The sequence below is a fragment of the Capsicum annuum genome, chromosome 4 (genome assembly GCF_002878395.1).
Source record: "Capsicum annuum cultivar UCD-10X-F1 chromosome 4, UCD10Xv1.1, whole genome shotgun sequence".
NCBI lineage: Eukaryota > Viridiplantae > Streptophyta > Magnoliopsida > Solanales > Solanaceae > Capsicum > Capsicum annuum.
Genome location: NC_061114.1, coordinates 169,732,842 through 169,738,313, shown reverse-complemented (window position 1 = coordinate 169,738,313; position 5,472 = coordinate 169,732,842). Strand labels below are relative to the sequence as shown.

Below are 5,472 nucleotides of genomic sequence, written 5' to 3'. Positions count from 1 at the left end.
ATCAAACTGACCCCTGCCCTTTTAGATGCTGGTTTTTGTCAAAGTGTTCATGACTATTCATTATTTACTCTTAAGAAAGATGAAGGGATAGTGATTGTGCTGGTATACGTGGATGATTTACTCATCACTGGGAGCAATGATCAGTTGATTGATGCAGCTAAACAGACTTTACATCAGAAGTTTAAGTTGAAGGATCTAGGTCAACTTAAATACTTCTTGGGAATTGAAGTATTGAGATCCAGTGCTGGTGTTATTCTAAACCAGAGAAAGTATATTCTAGAGCTAATAAATGACACAGGTATCAGTGGTGCCAAGCCTGCACCTACTTCCTTAGAGTCTAACTTAAGATTGACTTCAGTTGAATATGACAAGGTAAATGGCCTCACTAGTGATCAACTCTTACATGATATAACTGGTTATCAGAAGTTAGTTGGAAAACTATTGTATGCTACTATTACTAGACCAGACATTTCCTATACTGTACAGACTCTTAACCAATTCATGCAATCTCCTAAGAAGTCTCATTGGGATGTAGCTACCAGAGTGGTCAGGTATTAGAAAGGCACTGTGGGTCAGGGTATTTGGTTACATGTTGCACCTGCATCCACTTTAACTTGTTAGTGTGATTCAGACTGGGTTGCATATCCTAACACTAGGAGATCAATCACAGACTATGTTATCAAATTTGGAGAATTCTTGGTATCTTGGAAATCCAAGAAACAATAAATAGTTTATAGAAGTTCAGCTGAGGCTGAGTATAGGAGCCTATCTTCTTCTGCAGCTGAAGTCATATGGCTTCTTGGCTTATTTACTAATCTAGGAGTTTCAATACAACTACTTGTGTTTCTTATGAGTGATAGCAAATCAGCCATTCAATTGGCTGTCAATCCTGACTTCTATGAAAGGACCAAATACATAGAGATTGACTGTCATTTCATTTGAGATAAAATCAAGGCAGGAACACTAAAGACTGAGTATATTACCACACATCAACAAGTTGTCGATCTTCTTACAAAGGGGTTGAGTCAAGCTCAACACTCCCATCTTCTAAGCAAGCGTAGTGTGCTTAATATTCTGTACCCTGCAGCTTGAGTGGGGTGTTGGATTGCATTATAGTTCACTGTTACATTGGTGGTACTATTACATCCGTTAATTGGTTAGTTAGTGAGTGTAGTTAGCTCACCAAGTTGTGTAGTTAGCTCAATGAGCTGTCATTAGAATATTCTAGAATCAGTTAGTTACTAGATATTTTGCATATCATTTCCAGCCTATATATAAGGCACATTGTAAACGATTTTTGAAGCAGTTATAATACTCCTTTCTTCTTCTCTTCTTAGCTCCATTAATGGAGTCTTAGCAATATTTTCACACAAGGAGGTCAACAGTATCAGAATACAAAAGTATGGCATTGACAGTTTCAGAGTTAATTTGGTTGATAGGATTATTCAAGTTTCTGGGAATTGAAATTCCTACTCTAATTTAGTTATTTACAGATAGTAAAGCAGCTATTTAGATAGCAAATAATCTAGTATTCTATAAGAGGACATAACACATAAAAATCGACTGTCAATTTATAAGAGAGAAAGTGTAGCAGAAGTTGAGACATCCACCAGAGTATATCTCAACTACTGAACAGGAGGCTGATTTACTCACTAAAGGACTTGGAGGTGCTCAACATTATCATTTGCTGTCCAAGATATGTGTCCTGAACATTTTCACACCATCTACCTTGAAGGGGGTGTTGAAATAATAAGCAGATATTATGATGTAATTGAGTACTAGCATATGTGTAAATCGGTGGAGTTGTTAGTGGCTGTTGTATCAGTTGGTTGAGGCGGTTAGTATTAAGTTAAAAGGTTGACAACTGTTAGACTAGAGGTTGTTATATATTGAACTAGGAGTAGATATTTCCATTCTTTCTCTTGTATTACTTTGCTTTACTTGATGCAAGCAGTTTGCTTTCTCTTCTTCCTTAACTTCAATATTTCTCTCATCACTCTCTAGTAGTAGTTCAATGGTGAGCGTTTAACATTGTTTGCTTTCAACAAATATGTTCAGTTTACAATGATAGATTTAAGAAAGTGATATTAATATCCTCCTCTTAGATAAGTGTAACATCAAACAAACAATTTGTTTTCACCGTTAGGTTCTTATATTTCATTTGTTTTACTATTCGAGACTTCAATATCTCTTTAGTGAGATTTGAGTAGATTTCATCTTATTACTTGAATAACTCAATATCTATTTTTTAAAATTCATTTCTTAAAAAAAAAAAAATCAAAAGCATCATTTCCAATTTGAGCCTGAATATTCCATCAATATTCAATTTAATATTTCTTGAAAGAAATCATCTATTAATTTGACTTGTTTAGAATTAAAAATTTGCCAGTGAAATACTTCATCAATTTTCTTGCCATAATCTCTAATACTCCCTCAGTCCCATTTCATATATGGTAATTTTCTTTTTCGCTCCTCCCAAAACGAATGTCACATTTTTTTATTTTGTAACTATTTAAAGACAATTTCACATTTATTCTTATTGGTCTCACTTATGAGGTCCCACTTAATTAAAGATAGTAGTAATATTTTTTTTACCCTAAACTTGACACCAAATTATAACTTTGACCTTAAACTTTGACAGTGCACAAATATAACCTTTAACTATTCAAAACTACACAAATATGACCTCTAATCCTATGTGGCAAAACGCGTGTTCAACACGCAAAACTGGGCGCGTCCAGCTTAAAATCCAAGGGCATAATACTAAATATGACCTTAAACTTTGACAGTGCAAAAATATGATCTTTAACTATTCAAAACTGCACAAATATAACCTTTAAATGACTTTTCACTATTATTTTTTTTATTATTTTTGGCTCAAAGATGAAAATAGCATCTAATTTCTTTTGTCATTGCGAAAAAAGAGCAATATTGAAGATTTATTAATTAGGTGGGTCAGCCTCATACGAAAAAATTGCGTGGGTATGTATATATATTATAAAGCAGAGAGCGAATTTAAGTTATATAACATATCTAAATATAATTTATTTAAATATTAAATTAAAGATGAAACTATACTAATAATAAAAAAAATATAGTTTTAATAAAACGTTATTAAATTAACGTTATTAAGGATAGTAGTAGTAGTATATTAAATTAACGTTATCAAATTAACGTTATTACAATGTTATTAAATTAATGTTATTAAAACATTATTAAATTAATGCAGGGGCGGACCTACGTGGTTGCCATGGGTTCACCCGAACCCCCTCGGTAAAAAAATTACGTTATATATAAGGTAGAAAATCTATATTTATGTACGTATATTAATGTTGAACCACATGAAACAAGACACTTAGATAGTCCAGTGGTGTTATTTGCTCTTCTTGGGCGCTTCCTACTGTGCGGGTTCGATTTTTTAATTAAAAAAAAAGTTAGGTGTTGCAACTATAGAAATAATAATAATAATAATAATAATAATAATAATAATAATAATAATAATTTTAAAAAAACGACGCTTTTTTAACACAAAAAATAAAATTTTGACAGTGCACAAATATGACCTTTAACTATTCAAAACTGCACAAATATGACCTCCCTCCAAGTCAGTCCTTTTAACGATGTGGCACCGTGTGATTGGACTACCTTTCCACGTAGGCACGAGTGAAACTCACGCATGGGGTTGCAAAATCGGAGGTCATATTTATTCAGGTTTTGAATAGTTAAAGGTCTTATTTATGCACTATCAAAGTTTAAGGTCAAAGTTATAATTTGGTGTCAAGTTTAGGGTCATTTTTATGTATTAACACTTTTTTTAATAAATGATCATATGATAAATAACACCAAGCTTTTTCTTATTTCTTAAAATTTATGTCCGATCAAACTATGACCCATAAAATGAGACGAAAAAATATATTTCGATAAAATGTCTTTTCAATCATAATTCTTATTCCATTTTTTTTCACATGTATCACATAATTAAAATGATGAGAGTAGATGTACTAGATGATTGCCATATATTATTTTCCTTAACTTTTCACAATCCTTTATTTGCTTACGTGATATTTTCTTTGTTTCAATTTGATTGACTTATTTTGATTTGATATAAAATTTACAAAATAAAAAATATTTTTAAATGTTATGATCTTATACGTCAAATATAATTAAAAAAAATTTAAAAAAAATTAAAATTAAAAAATTGTTAAAAAGAAAATAACTTTTTTTAAAAATGAATTAAAAGAGAAAGAATGTCAAACAAATTGAAATTGAAACAAGAGAGTATTTGATTTGAAAGGTATTTAAAACGTTGCATAGAAGGGATCAGACGAGTATAAAATGACAAATGGTGTGGGAAACAGACAATTTAGTCAAAGTGTTTAAGCTATTTCCACCACTCAATCAATCCACTGCCTGTAAGGATATAACTGTAACCACCTCATTTCTGCATTCACTTTTATATTTTCCATCTTAAAATATCGCCTGCTTTTCTTCATCAGCTTACAAGGTTAGGTTTTGCTGTGTTTACTTTGTAATTAAATCTGCCCCCCACCCCCATCTAACCATTTTTTGCAAATTTCAATTGTTAGAAATATTGGCAAGTTCTGCTAAGTTAAATTGGTGTGTATTTACCGTTTCATGCTCCCTAAATTATGTTATTAAATAGTACTTACTTATTACTTATATATAGATATGCTCAGTTGATACACCACATGAATATGAATTTCCATCTACGGCTGGTAAAATTAGCCTGAAATATTAACTCGTTCAAGTTTTGATCCGTCCATTTATTATTAGCTCCGACAAACTGATAATCATTTCAGATCTTGAAATCTAACTAACACATATTTGTATCCTTCTTCTTTCATACCATTTATTTTCATTCTTCTGTTCATCTAATAAACACATCCATCTAAAACAAAAAAAAAAAAAAAAAAAAACTCATATATAGCAAGAATGTAAATCTAAGAAGCTGCTGCGTTTTTAAAAATTTGATTAAAAAAATGAAATCAATCATGAAAGAATAAAGCTTTGAAGCTTTGGGATATTATTAAAATAAAAGAAAAAAGTTTGGGTCGGGTTAAACAGGTAGGTTTCTAAAAAAATAATTGAATATTTAAAACTGAGGGTGCGTCATTTGATTCTAAGCTTGACAAGTGTCTATCAAAATTAAGGACACATTGGTTCCAAAGTATAATTGGAGAGGTAAATTTAAACAATTTCAGGTATGACTCTTTTCTGATTATCTTATTACCTCCAGAATTGTTGTATATGCTAAGTTGACATGTACCTGGGAAATAATCATTGTTTGGCTAATGAAAATACTAGAAAACCAAATAATTACTTCTTTACTTGTAGTCTGTGAATTCCCATCTATCCCCTTTTATAGGGAAATTGACATAAATAGCTGCCCATTAAAAAATATGGTAAAGGGACAAATATACCCGAACTATGATAAATGGTACGTATATAGCA

At 31.2% G+C, this 5,472-nt stretch overlaps 1 protein-coding gene across 3 annotated transcripts in view; it reads left to right on the top strand.

Moving 5' to 3' along the window:
- Window positions 1-4,252: 4,252 nt before the first annotated feature.
- Window positions 4,253-5,472, top strand: part of LOC107853334 (F-box/kelch-repeat protein At3g23880) — a 6,012-nt gene continuing 4,792 nt past the window's right edge. The window contains exon 1 of one of the 3 annotated variants that reach the window (XM_047410853.1): window positions 4,253-4,412. The gene's annotated coding sequence lies outside the window, so the exon portion shown is untranslated. Of the gene's footprint in view, window positions 5,223-5,472 lie in introns of all 3 variants that reach the window. The other 2 variants (XM_016698336.2, XM_047410852.1) reach the window with 2 other exon arrangements.